A 22563-nucleotide genomic window follows, 5' to 3' on the forward strand; every position below is an offset into this window, starting at 1 on the left:
GATTTTCAAAAATATTTATAGCTGCTCTTTTTGCGTTGGCAAAGAATTGAAAAATGAAGGGATATCCCTCAATTGAAGAATGGCTGAACAAATTGTGGTATATAATGATGATGGAATACTATTGTACTATAAGGAATGATGATCAAGATGATTTCAGAAAAAGCTGGAAAGATCTACATGAACTGATGCAGAGTGAAATAAGCAGAAACAGGAAAACATTGTACACAGTAACTGAAATATCATGGAATGATCAAATGTGATGAATTTTGCTACTAACAGTAATACAATGATCTCGAACAATTCTGAAGGACTTGTGAAAATTAATGCTATCCACCTACACAGAAAGAGCAGTTGGAATAGAAATGCAGTTGAAAACATGATTTATCACTTGTTTACTTGGGTATATGTTTTAAGGTTTTGGTTTTATAAAATTATTCACTTACAAGAATAATTAATATAGAGAAATATTTTTGCATGATAATAACCCAGATTGAATTGCTTGCCAGCTCTGGGAAGGGATAAAGAAGAAGGGAGGGAGACAACTTGGATAATGTAATTCTAGATAATTTATATGGAAATTTGTTATTAAAAACAAAATGACAAAAAATGTTCTTCCCTATATGGCATTTGTTTTTTCTTCTGTGTTTCTCTATGTGGCTCCCCTGGAAGCTGTGCTACTACTATTCCATTCTCTCTTCCTCTAAATTCTCAGAGTCCATTGGTCAACCTATAGCTCTATAACCCTTACATTATAAATCATAAGCCCCCACTAATGTGTCTTCCATTTGCAATCTGCCAGTAGAATCAATTAGCTATTAACAAAGATATATATGAAAATGCCATAGCAAGAACAGTAGCTACAAAACATTACCCCCTTTAAACCTTGGATATACACACCCATACCTATAATATCCTTAGGGAAAGTGGACTAAAACCTAGTACAATGGCAGTGAGATGCACAAATGAATATGTTATAGCAAAGGAAACTCATAATTCCTGACACCATAGTGACTAAAATTCTAAAAGTAAATGAATAAAAACAATAATAGCTAGTAGGTCTATAATTCTTTAAGGTTTGCAAAGCACTTTTACATGCACCTCATAAATGTTATTTCATTTAATGCTCACAAAAACTTTATGAAGTAGATTCTTTCATTGTCTTAATTTTATTTTCTTTCTTTATAAATGTTTCCTGCTATTTTCTCAAAGCATATTTCACTCCACAGTTCAATTCTCAGTAAACAAAGGTCATTTTTCGGTGAAATTGTTATCTCCCTTGGGTGACTATTTCTCTGTATCTATTTCTGTCTGCTATGTATTTCTCTGCTCCCCATTGTATGTAACATCTCTAAGTGGTCTGCTAGTCCCCTTCTAAGTTATATGTCTAATGTGTTTACATGTATGGGATAGAAACTCTACATGAGATTTCTCTACAATGGTTCCAAGTCTCAATGTCCTTTAAGAAATGTTTAGCTATTAACTAGCTTATTAACTAGCTTAACTAGGTTTCCCCAGAAACCTAGTTAATTTATTTTCTCAATTAATTGAGTCAGTCCCTTCTTGATAATCAAAAAGAGTTTTGCATTTCATAAGGGCATAGATCCATTTTGTTAAATATTAAATCCTATTCAGGTTATCACTCATTACTATACCACCATGGGATGGGGAAGGATGGGCCATCTCATTCCCTTGCCATTTCCAAGTAGTATAAAGAGTTTCCATTTTCTACTGGTACTATTACCATTGGGCCCCTCAAGAATGTTTTTGGGCTAATGCTATATCCTGAGAGATCCCTGAATAGTTTTATTTTTAAACTCTTAGCTCTAAGAAATATAAATGTAAGAAGAAAGACTTTTTTTTCATACTTTGTTGGTTAAATATGAATATAAAAACTAGGAAAAGCATGAGAGGTAATTACTTTGTCTCAGGAATTGCTATGACTATCCCCTGAATAGATGTGTGGGTGTGCATGTGTGTATGTATATTTGTGTGTGTTGTTCATATACAAGACAGGTATTCTATGGGGAACTGTCAGCTGGACTCAGGAAACAAGGCCGACCAAAGAAAAGATTCAAGGATCAGCTAAAGTCCAACTTGAAGTGGGCTGGCATTACACCAAAGCAACTAGAACTCGCTGCCTCTGACAGAAGCAGCTGGAGAACCCACATTAACCATGCCGCCACCACCTTTGAAGATGAGCGACGTCGACGTCTTCCCGCTGCGCATGAATGCCTACACCAGGCCACAGCCGCACCTCCGGTAACAACTGGCGTCCCATGCCCCGTGTGCCACACACTCTGCGCCTCAGCCTTTGGACTCCAAAGCCACATGAGGGTACACTGTAGATGAAACTGCGCAAAGACAATAGTCATTCTTGGTCACCGAGAGACTACCACATATATATTAATAACAGAAGTAATTTTGGCATTGAAAAATAGATGTTCTGGAACCACTTAGCCCTGGGAAGTGTATTGATAGAGTAACCCCTACATAAATTAGGATTAGGTGTTTGTCTAGTTTTTGAGGAGTAAAATCAGGAGGCCAAGAGAATGCTCATTCTAATATGGAGTAAGAACCAGTCCTAGATGAGGAAGTTGAGTCTAAAAGACATATGAAGGATGCTATTGAAGTAGAAATATATTTAATCTTTCTTCTGAACAGGTTGGCACCTAAAGCAATGAATCTCAAGGCTGTGTGAGGCTGGGTAACTAAGATTCAGTAGGATAAAATGCAGGGGAAAAGATGGAAAGCTTTATTCTAAGGGATGGGCTGTTCTTGGTCCTAAGGCTGACAAAGGCCATTGATTTTCTAAAAGAGTTATAAAAAATGCCTCAGGACTATGAGTCTGAAAGTAGGACAAATCCTTTCCTTGATTCTCTTGAGGAAGAGATAATACTATAACCAAAAACTTCAAAGGGGAGCAGGAAGAGGAATGAGCATGTATATAGTACTCACTATGGTCCAGGCACTGCCCTAAGTGCTTTACAAATATTATCAAATATGACAATAACACTAGAAAATAATTTCTATATGTGATTATACAATGAGGATACTGAGAAAAGCATAAAGTAAGTAAGTGACTTGCCCAGGTCCACATAGTCACCAAGTGTAGTAGGCAGGATTTGAACTCAGGAATTCCTGACTCCATACCTAGTATGCTATCCATAGAGCATGAATCTAGAGGTAGACAGAAGAGACTTCAGAGACACATAGCCCCTAGGAATATATCTTGGGGCTCCATGAATGTCTATCAGAGCAATATATTGTAACTGTGGGAATGTGGGTTTAAAGACTGTGAATTGCAAAAACTGTAAAGATAATTTTTAGTGTCTTGATTTAAATCAAAAATAAGTGGTCGCCATGGGAAAAATTCCCAAATATGAAAATACCCAAGTCATCTGGGTTTTATGGAGATTTTTATTAATACAAATGAAGGAATTAAGGAAAGAAAGAGAGTAGAGAGATGAGTTTATAGTAGGAAGGTTGAACCTTAAGAGAGACTAGTCAGTCCTTTATCACTCACCACAAGATTTGTCCCAAAGAAAACTCCAGTCCTTCACTGAAATCCTCAACTCCTGAACTGGGTTCAGAGACCCAGCTCCTCCAACTAACTCCAAACTCCCTCTAAGTTCAGAAAGACAGCTCCTTTTAAAGAGAAATGTCTCTTATGCCACCTCCCCTAAATTTTTACATCTACCAATCACAGTAGACGTTTTCCCCAGGACTGACCATTCTTAGTTCACATCTTCTTTTGTTCTCACCTTCTCTAAAACTAAAGACTAAACTTCACACCTCTTTTGTTAAGCTTGCCTTTTGTAAGTTGCTTGACCTTTTAGTGATTAATTTAACCTTTATAGGTACTTAGCACCCTTTTGTATTAGATCTAAAAATAGACCTAGCTTAAGGTTCTAGCTTTATAAGTATGAGTTAGGGAGTTTTCATTGTTCAGTCAGGAGTTTTGCAACTTTATCTTCCCCTAAGGTACTGTCTAAGTATGGGTGGAGTAATGTTAAAATTCCCAATACATTCCTGATCAGGTACCTCCATTTGTTACAATAAGGGAATAGCTTAACCAAATCTTCTAAGGAAGAGTCTGAGCAGTTTTTAAGATTCACAATATATAGAAAACAACATGCCTGATAGAACATTCTCTGGTAGATACTATGTATTCAAAGGCCAAAGTCTTGGGTATGCAATGTGGCATGCAGAGACTAATGGTAATGGGTTCTATTGGAATGGTCTGGTGGCACCACTATAAGAAATCAATGGTCCCACTGATTGGAGGTGTGAGGTGTTTCTGCTTAAGTGCCTTGCTTCTACATAGTGTTCTCATCATGCTTATTGTCCATGAGTATCCACCTCAATTTAGGCACCGTACCCTCATAGGTTCTCTACATGCATGCCTCCCTACCTCTGTCCATACACATTTCCATGCTCCTCATTAACGGTATGGGAAGTTTGGGGGACAGTGCACCTCAGGTTTGTGGAGAATTTATTTTACTGTTATTTCTCTTTCTATGAGATTTTATTAAATGTCTTTTTCTCCAGCTAGTTGTGTCCTACAGCTATTAAAAGTGCATATATTTGTGAGAACTATGTACCATGATTTTGAATGACTAAGGGTACACAGAGCACTTTAAATCTGGAGTAGTCTTATCTGATGGGATCCATTTTGCAAGTTGGAAGGGTATCCCCATGTGTTACAGAAGAAAATTGATTCTCTATCCATGGTTATTCTGGTCTCTTATTATATTTTCAGTTTGTCTTCTTTCTAAGTAATACATTTCTCCAGGTATAGTAAAGAACTTCAGTTATTGGGATTCATTCATTTTGATTCTAATCTAAGATTTCTTAATTTATATACATAATAAGTATGTTTATTATGTTTTAGTGGAAAAAGCACATGACTTATAATTGGACAACTTAAACTCAAATCATGATTTTGCCATTTATACCTTTGGGATCTTAAGCAAGTCATGTAAATTCCTTTGGCTTTGTTTTCTTCATCTGCTGAGTATTAGATGACTTCTAAGATCCCTATCTCTAATCCATGATCCTTTGCTTCAATAAAATACAAATGCCTCTGAAAGACTGGTATTAACTGTTCATCATAACATTTTGTTGGGAAAATAGTATTACAGGGAAGAAAGAAACATTTGTTTATAATCATTTGTCTTGGATTCAAATCCCAGTGGTGATACTTAAGAGCTGTAACATTTCTAATCCTTTTTTCCCATCAGCAAAGTAGGAATAACAACTGTCTAGTATATATTTGAAGACTGCCACTATCTCCAAGAGGGAACAGAGGATACATTACAGAAAAAAATAGCCCTAGGGAATACTGAATTGATAAAATATAACCCCTAGAGACCAAATAAATTGTATTAACCACTAAAGAGTAGTTATTGTTGATTCAAAGGTTTCCATGTGTTAAAACCTGTTTCCAAAAAATTTTACCTATAAGTGTACCCTATAAGTACAAATTATGTACATGCCTCCAATAACTCTAATGAATATTATTTATAAATATATGTAGTGCTATACTAATAACATGGATTTATAAAACATAAATAATATGTAAAAAGAAATGTGTATATTGTAATATATAAAAATAAAACTATTTTAATATTTTAAATAAAATTATTTGTATCAACATACAAATATGATAGTAATTATGTATACTATAAGATTCATACAAATAGAAGCAAAAAGATGAGATAAAGATGAAATGTCATTTTGTCATAAAGATAATTGAGAGGCACTAGAGTTTGGAAAGTAGAGAAAGTTAATGGTCAGATCTGGGATTTAGGTAAATCACCCTGCTGACAGTTATGAGGGTAGTGCATTGAAGTGGAGGAAGACTTAACATAGGAAGATCAATTAGCCTAATACAATAGGGGGAAATGGGGAGAGTACAAGCATTTATTAAGCCCCCTAAAAGGGCCAGACATTGTCCTAAGTGTTTTGAAACTTGAAAAACTTGAAAAAATCATTTGGTCATTTGACAATGGTTCCAGCAAGAAGAGGCTAGTCTCTGAACCAGGAGATAGATGCCTAAGTAGAGAGAGGCAGATAGGTAGGCAATGTTACTGAGGAAAAATACAATATTTGACAATTGTTTTGATATGTACAAATTTAATGAGGACCCTTAAGTTGTAAATCTGGATGACTAGAGGGAAGGTGGTGCTTTACCATTAATAGAAATGTTTTCAAGAAAGTTGAGTGAAAAACAAACAACAAAAAACACACTTTTATTTTAATAACAATTCATTTGAGCCTGCCCTCCTGCTAAGCTCACTCTTTTCATTAAAATAATAGAGGAAGAGCATATTATTTACTCATCTCTTCCACTGAATGTAAAAATCCACTGCCCTGTCTTGGGGTGCTTGAGGTGAGCCCCCTGGGTTCAGGAAGGGTACCTTTGCAAGAATGAAAGACTCCAAAACATAGCTTAAAAAGAAAAAGAGAAATGAATTAACTTAGGAGGTAATGTTGAATCAACCAGGAGGCAGCAGAGATGGAAAACTGCCTCCCAGAGGACATCACTTCTGGAGTCTTTATATTCTTTACTACACATGATATGTGACGTAAGGAGGGTATGCCCTCAGACTCACGTGGGGGGTGGCCTGGTTATCTGATGGGGGTCAGCCTGAAGACCTAGGGGGTGAACCTCATAGTTTAGGGGACAGATGGATATCTTAGATACAACCTGATGGTATCAAGACATAACCTGGAGGTATATCTCTATGTCCTTCTCAAACCCTAAAGGACAATTCAAGGAGGATAATCTTCTCAGGGGACTTTGCCTTTGATGTTACAGGTTTTATCAGGAGTTATCAGCTGTTTTAGGGTTAGTAGTCACAAGGATGCAAGGAAGCAAAGGTATTTTCCTGCTTACAGTTTGTCCTGAAACACTTCTATAATTTTTTTTTGGGGGGGGGCACAATATTCCAAAAGATACCACAGAGAAGTGACTTTTGCAGATAGTAAAGAATAGTTAATATAAAGTATGGGAAGAAAACGTTCTCCAGTGATACCTAAGCATATGCAGTTTGGTCATTATTGGCCTGACCAGCTAACATAAGCTCAAAGAGAGGTAAAGGTTAGAATTTTAGTAGTACAATAGACTTGGAGGACATTTCCAGATAAAAGCCAATCAAATTGTTTTGAAGACAAGCATTGTGATTGGCTATAGCAGGAAGTAAGCCCAATTTCCCACAGTAATTGGTTAATCAAGCATTCTTTGGTTTCAGGGCACATGGCCTTCCAGGAAGTCAAAGCCTTTACTTTGAAGACTTTGGTATAGTGGATAGAAAGTTATTCTCAGAGTCAGAAAGACCTAGGTCCTAGTCCTACTACTTAACCTCCCAGTCAATTCTTTAAGATTATAAATTGTGGAATAGGTGGAGGACCTGAATTAAAAGTTTCCTTCCTGTTGGTTCTGCCACCTAAACCAATGAAATAAGTAGGTCTATAAAAAATAAAAAATATATCAATTTTCTAACAATAATTTGGATCTTTTATAAAGTGAACCTTATTTAATGTCAGCTATATTTTTAAAGCCTCTAGAAATTGTAACAATTAAATTTAGGTTTTAACTCAATATGAGAGTTATAAAAGTAGTCGCTGTTTATAAATATTAGTCCCTAAGTCAAAATGACTGTTATCAGCTTTTATTTACAACAAGGAAGGGGGGTGGGGGGAGGCAGTGACTTTTGGAGGTGTGAACTTTCTCCAGTAATTGATTCCTGAACTCTTACATAATGGTTAGCTAGCTACTAAGTAGGGGTACTCTAAGTTATTGATTTGATTAACTAAAAATAGACAAAGAGAATAAAGAATTCCCTTTCACAGTCCCCACTGTGATTCTACTGGGAGATGAGCATGTTGAAATCTCCCAGATTTACATGCCTAGCCTTCCCAATGAATCCTTTCAAATATCCAGCTTATAACTCTAAGGATCTTCTAGCTAAAGTTGCATAAATATTGCACTTTCTAAGAGAAAGTTACAATAGTTGGAGATAAGAGGGAAATAAAAGACAGAGAGCAAAACCAATGATTGGTAGGCCCATTGATTAAAAAAAAACAATTAAGGAGCAATCTCCTTTGGTATAAGAGTTTATATCCAGAATAAATGTGTCCAACTCCCTTTAGTTCAGTTGACTACATTCCAAAGTTCATTCTGGATTTTCTGATGCAGCATGTAGTTTCGACAAGCTACTTTATAGCACCTTCTCCAAACAGTCCATTTTCTTGGTTTAAGGAGTTAGAGAGCTTCTTTTTCTGAATTTTCTCTAAATTTTTTTTAATCTTGGATTTTATAAAAAATTATACAAAGTAGAAGGTCATATAGTCATCTGGCCATTTGTGAGTACTATGCTTAACTAGTTTATTTCTGGTGGGACCAATGGAACAGTATATTTCAGAACCACTTGTAGATATACCATCTGACTCCTTTATGTACTCACTATATCCTTTGTTTTTATCTCAATTAATTTGTTAAGCAAATTCCCAGAACATGAACCTGGTCCCTTTTACTCAAATTCTTGAACTAGCTTATTATCTCACAAGGTTGTCATGTGTAGAATACTTTAGAAATATGATTAACATTATCAAATTCAGAGCACTTAGAGAATGTTGGATTTTCATGAGGCAAAAGAAAGGAAGGTGGCATAAAAGCATTCATTTTAAGAGGACAAGATTGATTAGGGAGGTGTTGTGCAGGAACTTCATGGGAGAGAGGGGAAAGTAGGAGAGAGGGAAAGGAATAAATCGATGAATGTTCAATTAAATCAGGGTTAATTAAGTGGAAGGAAAACAGGAGTTTGAGAAGAGACACAGAGTAACAAAACAATTCGACAGGTGTTATTATGGGCAGCCTGAAAATTGGCTAAGTATCAATAGTGAAGGCAGCTGGGTGACTCAATGAATAGAATGTTAGACCTGAATTCAGGAAGACTCATCTTCATGAGTTCAAATCTGTTCTCAGATATTCACTAACTATGTGATCTTGGATAAGTCACTTAGCCCTGTTTGCCTCAGTTCCTTCATCTGTAAAATGAGTTGGTAAAGGAAATGGAAAATCACTTTAGTATCTCTTCCAAGAAAATCCCAAAGAGGATAGCAAAGACTTGTACAGAATTCAAAAATAAACTACTAAACAACAATAACAATAACAAAAAGTGAGCATTTACTAACCACTTCCCCAAATACCAAGCAGTGTCCTAAGCACTGGGCATACAAATAAGAAGACAGTTTGTGTTCTCAAGGAATTCACATTCATGACTGAATAACAATAACAAAATAGATGGAAAAAGCAGGATAAAGAATCCAAAACAGTAAAAAAATCTGCAAACCACTTGTATCTCGTTTGGGGAAATATTGTATACAGTTAAGGATAGTTGATATAGACCTCCCTGTGTACTAATACTTAATTCTGACTAATCTTATATCCTTGGTAGTTGCTATTTCTCTAAAAAACATATCCATTGATGATGGAGTGCCCATTTTTCCTAAAGTAGACTGATTCACTTGTGGAATAAGATTTAAGCTACATTCTTTGTTGATTTGGTGGTAGATAATTGAAAGACTGTCACCTGCTCAATTGTTTGTATCCACTAAAATGCTTTGTTGCTGAAGGGTAGCAGATGTTTTAGCTAGTCCTTGATCCCTTGTTGCTCCCTGAAAACAATCACTTCCACTATAACTTACTGAAATACATTTATATATTCTAAGTTGCCACCTACACCTATGTTATTCTATCTCTGCAAAATGAAAATGGCTTCTTCTTTATATAATATGGACAACTTACCATATTTGTGCAGCAAGACTATGTTATTGGATCATCTGCTATTGTTTTGTTTTTTTTTCCCTAGAATTGTCCATGACTCGGCATTGGACTATCCACACTTCTACTCATTCTTCCTTGAAGCCAAGGAAAATCCATTTCATTTCACAAGAATTTGTTGCTTATCCACAGATAATGGCCTCTTACTTACCAAACATAAAAGCTGTTTCTCATCCATATCATACATCCATATCATACATCCACCTCATACACATCCAACTTGCATTTGATACTATTATGGACTCTGTTCTCATGAATACTTATTCTCTTTTTCTTTCAGTTTTCCTTCTCTCTATCTGTCAATTCCTTCATTTTTTCCTTGGCTGGATTATCATCCATATCCTATCCCTTAGCCATGAGTATCTAAGATTCCATCTATTCTTTCCTGGCTCTCTTTTTTTTTTCTCTTCTCTTCTCTTCTCTTCTCTTCTCTTCTCTTCTCTTCTCTTCTCTTCTCTTCTCTTCTCTTCTCTTCTCTTCTCTTCTCTTCTCTTCTCTTCTCTTCTCTTCTCTTCCCTCTTTTCCTCTTCCATTCTCCTCATTCTCATTCTATTTTTCTAATTCTTTCTTCTTTTTGCTTTCTCTCTCTCTCTCTCTCTCTCTCTCTCTCTCTCTCTCTCTCTCTCTCTCTCTCTCTCTCTCTCTCCCCCTTTTCATCCTTGATGCTGTTAATTTGCCTTTCTTCTTTCCTTTTTTTAATTAGATTGACCAGTACTTTGTCTATTTTGTCTGTTTTTTCAAAGTACCAGCTTCTAGTCTTGTTTATTAGCTCAATAGTTCTGTCACTTTTGATTTTATTAATTTCTCCCTTAATTTTTAGGATCTCTAGTTTGGTTTTCTTCTGGGGGTTTTTAATTTGTTCCTTCTCAAGTTTTTTGATTTGCATTTCCAATTCCTTGATCTCTGTCCTCCCTAATTTGTTAATATATGCACTCAGGGATATGAATTTTCCTCTAAGTACTGCCTCAGCTGCATCCCATAAGGTTTGAAAGGATGTCTCGCCATTGTCATTTTCCTCAACAAAATTATTAATTGTTTCTATGATTTCTTCTCTAACTAACTGATTTTGGAGTATCACATTATTTAATTTCCAATTAATTTTTGATTTGGATCTCCATGTACCCTTACCGATCAAAATTTTTATTGCCTTGTGATCTGAAAAGGCTGCATTTATTATTTCTGCTTTTCTGCATTTGAGTGCCATGTTTCTGTGACCTAGTGTATGATCTATTTTTGTGAATGTGCCATGTGGTGCTGAAAAGAAGGTGTATTCCTTTTTGTCCCTATTTATTTTTCTCCATATGTCTATTAACTCTAATTTTTCTAAGATTTCATTCACCTCTTTTACCTCTTTCTTGTTTATTTTTTGGTTTGATTTATCTAAATTTGATAGTGGTTGGTTCAAGTCTCCCACTAATATGGTTTTACTGTCTATTTCCTCCTTCAATTCACCTAGTTTCTCTATTAAAAATTTGGATGCTATACCATTTGGTGCATACATGTTGATTAGTGATATTTCCTCATTGTCTATACTCCCTTTTAACAGAATATATTTACCTTCCATATCCCTTTTGATCAGGTCTATTTTTGCTTTGGCTTTGTCAGATATCATGATTGCAACTCCTGCCTTCTTTCTATCAGTTGAGGCCCAAAAGGTCTTACTCCAACCTTTAATTCTAACCTTGTGAGTGTCATCCCATCTCATATGTGTTTCTTGAAGACAACATATGGTAGGGTTTTGGGTTCTAATCCAATCTGCTATTTGTCTATGTTTTATGGGTGAGTTCATCCCATTCACGTTCAAAGTTATGATTGTAATTTGTGGATTCGTCGGCATTTTGATATCTTCCCCTAGTTCTGACCTTTCTTCTTTAGCTATCTCCTTTTGAACCAGTGATTTACTTTAGGTCAGTCCCCCTAGTCCCCTCCCTTGAGATGCTTCCCTTTGTAGCCCCTCCATTTTTATGCTCCCTTCCCCTCCCCCCTCTCCTTCCCTCCCTTTTTATACTCCTTCTCCCCTCCTCCTCCTTAATTTCCCTTTCTTTCTTGCCCTATTGGATAAGATAGAATTCAGGATCCTACTCGATCTAGATGTTCTTCCCTCTCAGATTTGATTTCACTGAGAGTAAGGTTTAAGTAATTCCACTTCATGCTCTCTTCCTCTACTTCTCATATGAGAGTTCTTCCCTTCCCCTTCCCATGTGTATCTTTATATGGGAAATATTATTCTATTAAGTTGCCCCCTATTTCTTGAAGTAAATCTTAGTGTTATCGGCGGTTCCCCCCCTCCTTTTTCCTTTCTTTGCCCCCACTTTCCCCAAATCTTCTTAATGCCCAAATCTTTCCCTATGCATGTTTCTTCTAACTACTCTTATGATGCATACAATTTTTGAGAGTTACAGAAAACATTTTCCCCACATATTAATATATATAATTTGATGTAAATGTAGTCCTTATAGAAGAGAGTTTGACTTAAAGAAAAAGATAAAATTTATCTCCTTTTCCCTTTCTTTCATATTTACCTTTTCATGTTTCTCTTGCTTTCTGTGCTTGGATATCGAACTTTCCACAGAGCTCTGGTCTTTTCTTAGCAAATGCTTGGAAATCTTCTATTTTGTTCAATGCCCATACTTTCCCCTGGAAGTATATAGTCAGTTTTGCTGGGTAGTTGATTCTTGGTTGGAGACTCAGCTCTCTTGCCTTTCTAAATATCGTGTTCCATGCTTTGCGGTCTCTTAGTGTGTTAGCCGCTAAGTCGTGTGTGTTCCTTATGGGAGCCCCCTTATATCTGAAGCTCCTCTTCTTGGCTTCTTGTAGGATTTACTCCTTTTCATGGAAGCTCTTGAATTTGGCAATTACATTCATAGGGGTTGTCTTTTGGGGATTTAGTATAGAGGGTGTTCTATGAACCCTTTCTATTTCTATTTTGCCCCCTTGCTCCAGAACATGTGGGCAATTTTCTTTTATAATCTCCTGTAGAATAATTTTGAGTTTATTGTTTATCTCTGGTTTTTCTGGGAGACTGATAATTCGGAGATTGTCTCTTTCTCCTCTGTTTTCCAAGTCTGTGACCTTTTCAGTGCGATATTTTATGTTTTCTTCTAATTCATTAATTTTTGGGGTTTGCTTTAATGATTCTTGCTGTTTTATGATCTCACTTTCTTTGAGTTGCTTAATTCTGGTCATTAGGGACTGGTTTTGCTTTTCAGCTTTGTCTGCCCTTCTATTGGATGCTTTGAGCTCTTTTTCCAATTGAGCAGTCTTATCTGTCAGACTACTGATCTCTTTCTTCCATTTTTCTTTCCAGGTTTCCATCTTTTGGATAAGTTCCAGTTTGAGATCTTCCAGAGCTTGTTGATAGTTTCCATTTTGGGAGGCATGTTCTGATTATTTTTGGATTTCATCCTCATTCTCTTCTTCTCCTTGGGTACTTCCACCATAAAAGTTTTCAATAGTCATCTTTTTCCCTTTCTTCCTGGAGGCTTGATTTTGGGCCATGTGAGCCATCCCTTTGGTGGTTTTATTCCCCTTTCATTTTTGGTCTGGGGTCTGGGTGATATGGGCGGGTTTTCTGTGAATTTAGGTTGCCTCAGACTAGTTCTTCCTAGCCTCCGAGGTTTCTTAGCGTGCTGGGCCCGTGATCACAGCCAAACTGCCCAGGTGTTCAGCTCCACCCAGATAATCAGCGCATGGTTCGCCCCTGGTGTTTAGCTCCGCCCAGATGTTCAGCACAACCACCTGGAGTACAGCTCCGCAGACCCCCTGTGCTCAGCACCGGGTTCTCCTGTGAAACCACCCTGAGATGTTTTTTCCTGGCAGTCCCCAGATCCCAAGGTCCCTGGAGTGCCCCCCCCCCCAGACAGAGACATTCCCCACTCACTCGATGTCCCAGTGAGCACTCCGGTAGCTCACTCTGGTTTGGGGGAGGGGTGTGGGGGTGGGGGAAAGGCGGCTCAGTTCACGTTTCTGTGCAAGCTTTTCCTCCTTCTTATTATAGTGTGGAAATGTTGAAACCCCAGGTACCTTCGCCTCTGTGGTGTACTGGGGAGTACTGGGGAGTCCTTCTGTTCCTCCAAAGGTGATTTTTATGCTCCTGTGATGTAGTCTATTTTGTTCGGTGCCGGGGAGAGGAAGCGTGTGGCATCTAGATTGCAGCCATGATTACCCGGAAGTCTCTGTTTTCAATTTTCAATTCAAACTTTCCAACTATTCCAAAAAAGTCTTCCCTCACCCATTTTTGTCCCCAATTATTGAGAGAATATTGCATGATAAAATTATAAAGGACAAAAAACTGATAAAAGAAATTGATTTTCAAAGCCTCTTCATGGCCTTGACAGGTGAGAAAAGTTTGTCCAGTCAAAATTCTTCATTAATACATGCTAATTAAGGAACTACATGATCGATGATTCAATTCACAGGTTAAATTGCCCATCACCCATTTGGGCTTGTACAATTGGAGTTTTTCTGGTATAGCCATGGAATTATTTGAAATTGCTGAGAACCTGATCTCATCTTGATATCTAGGGTCTGATTCAATGCAAAAAGTTTACAAAAATCATTAGGGCAATAAAAAAAATGCTACCAGTCTGCCAAATTTGCTTCTGTTCTACTTGTGCGAGGTTTATCTCATTCCTAGAGGTTAATAGAATTTGAACTTTGGCTAGAAGCAAATATGCTTAGAATTTCTCTACAAAGGCAAATTTCCATGAAAATTTATTTCAAGAAAATAGGAAGTAATTTTATGTTATGATACACTATATTAGCATTGATTTATAACATTATAAATTATATTAATTGCATTATATTATATCACATGTCATTATGTCATGCTAACATCATATGATATTTGAAATTAAATTACATTTTAATTTGTATTAAGTTAAAATTATACTATTCAACCCTACTTTTTAGATCTAAAATAAATTTGGGTTTGATAAAAGACTTTAGAAATGGTTCAAGTGAGGATTCCAAAAAGACTTTAAGAATGAAAGATATTGGGGCAGCTAGATTGAGAGCCACTCCTGGAGACAGAAGATTTGTGGTTTAAAACTCATCTCACTTCCTAAGTATGTGGCCCTGGGTAAGTCACTCAACCCTAATTGCCTAGCTCTTATCACTCATCTATCTTGGAACAAATACTTAGTATTCATACTAAGACACGGAAGTTAAAATTTTTTGTTTGTTTTTTAAAAGAATTATATAAATCTGGTAATAGAGCTAAACTCCATGTCCCTGAAAGTCTGTTTCATAAATATATTATTTCATTTTCCTACCTTAAGAAATATACTGTCATATATATGTCACTTTTCCTTTGTTTATAGCTCTATTCATTATTTCCTCAAGATTTTGCAGAATCTCTTAGCTGGAAGAATTATATTGGTCAAGCCAATATTCAGGTAATATACCCTACAATGGTTAAAAGTGGATCATTTCTGGCTGTTTATTGGATAAAAGATAGAGTTAGGCTCAAGCCACAATCTCATGATCCAAATTTCATAGAATAGATATCCATGATATATTTATTGAGCTGTAAATGGAAAAAGAGGTGTCCTTTGGGGCTACTGTTCTTGACCAGACTGGCACAATATAGATCAGGTACCACCTCAAAGCTTGATGAATTATAACAGATGGGTCAAGGATTACAACTGAGTTGCACAAGCACAGAAAGATTAAAAGCCAGTACAAACCAACAATTCCAAGGCAAAAAAAAAAAGAAAATGTCATGAGCAAATAATATCAGTCTTTCTTACTTACATGAGATCACAATAACAATGCTACACATAAATTAAAGCAATTATTAGATTGGATTACAAATGCAGTTCTAGAATGTATAGAAATTTGGATAGTTCTTATCAAATGAATGCAAGCATACCTTGCATGAAGAAATGAATAGAAAAGCATGAAATATACTGTATGCAAAGGAAGTGTAGACATAGAGACATGGAGAGACAGAGACAGAGACAGAGAGACAGAGAGCTAGAGAGAGGAAGCATGATCTGAGGGATCTGAGGTGGGTTAGATTTATGGATTAGGTGTGTTTATATTCACTGACTCACTCAGAACAGCTTAATATCAGGACAGCAATCGCAAGCTGAATAGACTAACTCCTTGATGAAGTTGGGGTATGTTTGTCTCAAATGTTATGTAGTTAAGAAGGTGTTATAAGTTATGGAAAGGCTACAACAGTGGGTCAGCTGGGAAGATGTCCAGAATCAAAGGACTGTTTTCTGGAACAAATCACCAATAGTTAGTAATAATTGTCATTTTTCTCTGGGTGTGTTGGAGCACAAAAGACAACATGGCCATCCAATGCAGCTGAGGAAGTCTCCAGGTGTAACGACTTTTCGTGCCACTGGACTCAGGCTTCCAATGCCGAGAGAGTGGGACTGTCTCTGTGCATCGACTTTTCCACTTAAATCTCCTTCACGCACAAGTGTCTTTGTGCACACTCATCTATCATAGATGAAAACACACAAAGACAATCGTCATCCTTGATTACCGAGAGACTACTACTATACTATACTAAAACTAGAATATAATAAAAAATTCAATTATCTAATTAATTGATATTTTGAGTTATAATAAGATAGTATCCTATAATATGTTACCATTAGCTCTATATGAAATTTATAAATAAAAATGTTTTAAAATTCATTTTATAATGAATTTACTTTTACATTATTGACTTTGAAAGACTTTTTAGTGAACACATATATGTTTCTGTATGTTTATATGCACACATATACATGTGTACATATGCACATTATATAATTTGAAAAGGCCAAGTTTGTCTTCGGAGTTCAAATATTATCGTTATGCCCTCCTTCCTGACCTCTTTCCAGGTGGTTCCTTCCCTACTCCTTTAAAGGATCATTTATCTTCAATACCCTCTGGTCTCCATCTCCAGCTTATACCCATAAACTGAGGCCTCCTTTTGGGCATCCTACCTTGGGTATAAAAAAAAATTCTAGTTAAAGGACTAATATTAGAGTTAGACCTTTGATAAAAATAGAAGAGGATTAGATGATTAGATGCCTACATTTACATGAAATCTTTGTCCGATTTCATTTTCTCTTTCTGGAGCTAGATAATAAAGCTAACAAAGAAGCAAACAAAGGCTTTGCTTTTTGGCCAAATTTCAGATCAATAGAGCAACTGGACCAGAGCCAATTTTCAGAGGCATCTGTGGTGAAAGAAGCTACAGATCATTAAAGAGGAAGAAAGTCATAAGCACCAGCACAGTTGGCATTCTTTTGGCAAGCTCAACACTGAGGCCAGGGATTGAATGTGCATGGAACTGAACTGCCCACTCCATTCATAGGGAGTTCCCCCATCTAGATGACCATCAAGGGTTCTATACAGAGTCAAATCAGTGTAGGGAAACATTGAGTTCCACCGTGGGTGGCTACGTCTGTGTACTAAGAAAGTTGCAAGTTCCAGTGCTTATCACAAACTTTTCATGTAGCAGTCTTTCATTAAAAATGCCTACAGTCCTTCTGGCTTTCTTCATACATAGAATTAAAGCAACATAGAGCTATAAAATAACAGTTTCATATCCAAAAGCATTTGTGAGAAATCATACCTTATGGCTTACACTAGCCTTTAATGAAAGCTATCACAGCTTGCTGTGTAAATGGCAATCTCCATTTGAGACAGTGCTATTTCTCATGTATAAAAAAATACATCGAGTTGTCACTCTGTCATAGAATCATGGGCTTTAAGAATCTGAAAGATCTTTTGAGGTCCTGACATTGGCAGGGCATGGAGGGAACAATAAGTCAAGGGTGAACAGCTAACCAATGAAGTAAGGCAGGAAGATCTCTGTTAGAATAGTTTGTCAAGGCATTCAGAAACTGGAAGAGAGGGATGGGACACTAGAAACAAAAGACAATGGAAAGTGAATAACCACCAATGCCAAGATAGTAATAATGTGAAATAGTTGTCAATCTCACCAAACTAAAGGAAGATGATTTGGATGTTAATATTAATAATAACATTGTTGTTATTTTTCCTCTAATCACTAAGTGAATATCCATCTTCCTTTTTTATATCTGTCAAAATTGACAGTTATAGGATTGTTGAATAAAGTTGCATCTGTGATTGCCTCTATCATGGAATCTCACAGGATCCTTTTAGGAAATATATTGGGGACCTCTTAGAGAAAAATTCTTCTAAAGGTAATATTTTGTTTTACTGAGCTCAAAGCTTTAAAAATAAATTTAAAAAGAATAAAATCTGTAAGATACTATTTTTTCTTCATCCCTTTAAATAATTCTGTGATTGTTAAGATGTAACCATTTACCATAGTAAATAATTTGCTGAAGACTTCATGTCCTCCTCATATTGAATCTTCATCAAGAACACATTCAATGTATAGATTTAAAAGTAGAAGTGATCTTGATGATTATATAGACTAACGTTCCCATATTTTAGATTAATAAACTTGGACCTAAAGACTTTAAACATGTTTTCTGAGCAAACAAAGCAACATCTCTAGAATTTAATCCCACATATTTTAGCTCCAAATTCAACATTTTTTCTCCAACTCCACCAGACTGTATGTTTCATGTGTGTACCATTTCCAAAAAAGAAGTAGGCATTTAAGTCAGTGATTTTTTATATTTTCTGAATAATTTATTTTGGTAGCAATCACAACTATCACTTTTGCATTCATCTCAATTCTTCCTTTTCACATATCTTTGAATTGATTATTTGTTTCCTGAAAGCTTACATATTATCTCTGGAATGAATTTCTCCCATATGTGCTAGATATTTTGAAGCTGCTCTTCTCATCTTCATCTATTTTAATATTTCTTCAGATAATGTATCAGTGACTAAAGTATTAACAGCACATGCAAAAATTCGGCTGTCCTCTATGAGAAAATAATATGTTCTCCATCTTTGAACATGGAGAATGGATGGAAAGGGGAGAAAATGGGATCCAGAAACACAAATTAAAAGGCTATAGTATTTGAGAGGGAATAGTCCTTTCAGGGTAAAAGACATAGTACACAGAAAAGAACAACTATAAAGGATAATTTGGAAATAGAATGGACACAACATAATGTTGATTTGATATGGAGGTGAGGAAGAGTGATGATCTGAGATTTTTTCCAGAGGTGAATAGAAAGTGAGTAAATAGTGCTTTCCTCAAAATTAACAGGAAAATCTGGAGGAGTGATGGTTCTTTTAGGCAAATATAATAGATCCTTTCAAGACAAGGTTCATCAAGAATAAATATTTATAGAAAATTTTTATAGAAATTTTTTATATTTATAGAAAATATTTATAGAAAAATATTAGCTTTTCTATGGAGGGAAGAGAGAAAAATGTGACTGGTTCCCTTCTATTGTTTCTATGAGTTTTACATAGAGTTCAAAGGATACAAGCTGAGGGGTATGTAGTAGGCAGTTTCCAAAGAGGGGTAGTTTCCAGATGTTGCTTGTGATACATATACATCAATAGGTAAGTATAAACATTCAATAAAACGTTCTATTCTTATTGCCATCTTTATTTCATTCTACTGGGAAGACCCAAAACAAAACACTTTTGGGTAGACCCAAGACATAGATGAACACATGACTCCCACCTCATATTCTAGATTAAATAATAGCTAGCCATCTAAACCTAGATTGAAAAAATTAATAAACAATAAAGTATTTCCCCAAAACCAAACATTTCTTTTAAAACTTTAAGATCTGATATTAACAATCTTAACTCCAGAGAACTGATGAAGAAGCATGCTATTAACCACACATATGCACACACACACACACACACACACATATATATGTACATATATATATATATAATGGTTTCATGGTACAGAAGGAGATATATAATTTTAGACATATCAATGTCAAAGTTTGGTTTACTTGACTATTCATATTGAGTATATGTGTAACAAATGCACACTAGTTATTTTTCTTGGTCATACTGCCAACAATGTGCCTTCAGAGTTCCTGGGGTACTTTGAGAATTTGAAAATTTATCTTTTCTCTGCTGATATTAGACTGAGAATGCACTGACTATATAATTACCACTATAAAGTCATAGTGGGTAATGCCCTTGTTTCAATTAACTACTTAAAATCAACTAGCTTTTATATTTTGCTATCAAGATACAATAAGAACTTAAGTTCAAACACATCTCTCAATAATTTGGGGGAACAGTTACCCTTAGCCCACTTTGGCCGCCAAGGAGTATAGACTTAAAATTATTTCAGTTCTTACAAATATTAGTCCTTTCAAATTCCTTTCCAGATGTGGCATGACTACTAGATGACTAGTCTCAGCTACTTCCCAACTGAGTCCTGAATGTCACTGGCAAAGGCCACTCCTTTCTCTTTGAGGTATTATTACTGAGCTGTTTTCAGAGCTCCGTTTCTGAGACCCTGAAATACTACTTTCCCTTAAACGTAAATAAAAGACAAATTGCCAAGGAAAGTGAAGAAAACTCAACTTTATCATGGACTCGGATTTTTTTTGAGCCACATCATCTTGTCTGTCAGCTCTTGAGCTTTTGTTTATTTTTTCTTTTTTTTTTAAATTTAATTAGTTAATTTAGAAAAAAATTCATGGTTACAAGATTCATGTTCTTTCCCTCCCCTCCCACCAATCCCCTCCTGTAGCTGACACTCAATTCCACGGGCTTTTGTATGTGTCATTGATCAAGACCTATTTTCATATTATTGATATCTGAACTAGAGTGATCATTTAGAGTCTATATCCCCAATCATATCCCCATGGTACCATGTGATCAAGCAGTTGTTTTTCCTTTTGTGTTTCTATTCCCACAGTTCTTCCTCTGAATGTGAATAGCATTCTTTCTCATAAGTCCCTCAGAATTATCCTGGATCATTGCATTGCTACTAGTTGAGAAGTCCATTACTTTCCATTGTACCACAGTGTATCCTTCTGTAGACTGATAACTGATAACCAGAACTCCTGGTTCTGCTCCTTTCATTCTGCATAAATTTCTGGAGGTCATTATTTCTTTGAGCACAATAGTATTCCATCACCAACATATACCACAATTTGTTCAGCCATTCCCCAATTAGAGGGCATCCATTTTTTTTTTTGCTACCACAAAGAGTGAGGCTATGAATATTCTTGTACAGGTCTTTTTCCTTATTTTCTCTTTGGGGTACAAACCCAGCAGTGCTATGGCTGGGTCAAAGGACAGGAAGTCTTTTAGTGCCCTTTAGGCATAGTTCCAAATTCTCTTCCAGAATGGTTGGATCAGTTCACAACTCCACCAGCAATGCATTAATGTTCCAATTTCACCACATCCCCACCAACATTTATTACTTTCCTTTGTAATCATGTTAGCCAATCTGCTAGGTGTCAGGTGATACCTCAGAATTGTTTTGATTTGCATTTCTCTGATTATAAGACATTTAAAACACTTTTCATGTGTTTATGGATAGTTTTGATTTCTTTATCTGAAAATTGCCTATTCTTGTCTCTTGCCCATTTATAAATTGGGGAATGGCTTGATATTTCATACAACTGATTAAGCTCCTTATAAATTTGAATAATTAGACTTTTGTCAGAGGTTTTTGTTTTTGTTTTTCCCAATTTGTTGCTTCCCTTCTAATTTTGGTTGCATTGGTTTTGTTTGTACAAAACCTTTTTTTATTTTAATGTAATCAAAATAGTTTATTATTCATTTTGTAATTTTTTTTTCTAACTCTTGCTTGGTCTTAAAATCTTTCCTTTCCCAAAGATCTGACAAGTATAGTGTTCTGTATTACCTAATTTACTTATAGTTTCCTTCTTTATATTCAAGTCATTCACCCATTCTGAGTTTATCTTGGTGTAGGGTGTGAGATGTTGATACAAACCCAATCTCTCCTATATTGTCTTCCAATTTTCCCAGCAATTTTTGTCAAATAGTTTATTTTTGTCCTGAAAGCTGGAATCTTTGGGTTTATCATAAAACTGTCTTGCTGAGGCTACTTATGCCAAGTCTATTCCACTGATCCTCCATTCTCTCTCTTAGCCAGTACCATATTGTTTTGATGACCACTGCTTTATAGTACATTTTGAGATGTTTCTGCTAGACCACTTCATTCACATTTTTTTCATTATTGCCCTTGATATTTTTGATCTTTTGCTCTTTAAAATGAACTTTGTTATGTTTTTTTCTAATGCATTAATTTTTTTATGGTAGTTTGATGGGTATGACACCAAATAAGTAAATTAGTTTGGGCATGATTATCATTTTTATTATGTTAGCTCATCCTACCCACGAGAAATTAATGTTTTTTCCAATTATTTGGATCTTGTTTTAATTGTGTGGAAAGTGTTTTGTAGTTGTGTTCATATAAATCCTGTATTTTTCTTGGCAGTTAGATCCCTAAGTATTTTATATTGTCTAGGGTGTTTTTGAATGGAATTTCTCTTTCTAACTCGATACTCAGATATGTCAGAAATATATAGAAATGCTGATGACTTATGTGGGTTTATTTTGTATCCTGCAACTTTGCTAAAGTTGTTGATTATTTCCACTAGCTTTTTAGTTGATTCTCTAGCATTCTTCAAGTAGACCATCATATCATCTGCAAAGAATGATAGCCTGGTCTCTTTCTTTCCTATTTTAATACCTTCAATTTCTTTTTCTTTTCTAATTGCTACTGGTAGTTTTTCTAGTACAATGTTAAATAATAAAAGTGATAATGAGCAGCCATCTTTCACTCCTGATCCTATTGGGAA

This window comes from Monodelphis domestica, chromosome 2, assembly GCF_027887165.1.
Source record: "Monodelphis domestica isolate mMonDom1 chromosome 2, mMonDom1.pri, whole genome shotgun sequence".
Classification (NCBI taxonomy): Eukaryota; Metazoa; Chordata; class Mammalia; order Didelphimorphia; family Didelphidae; genus Monodelphis; species Monodelphis domestica.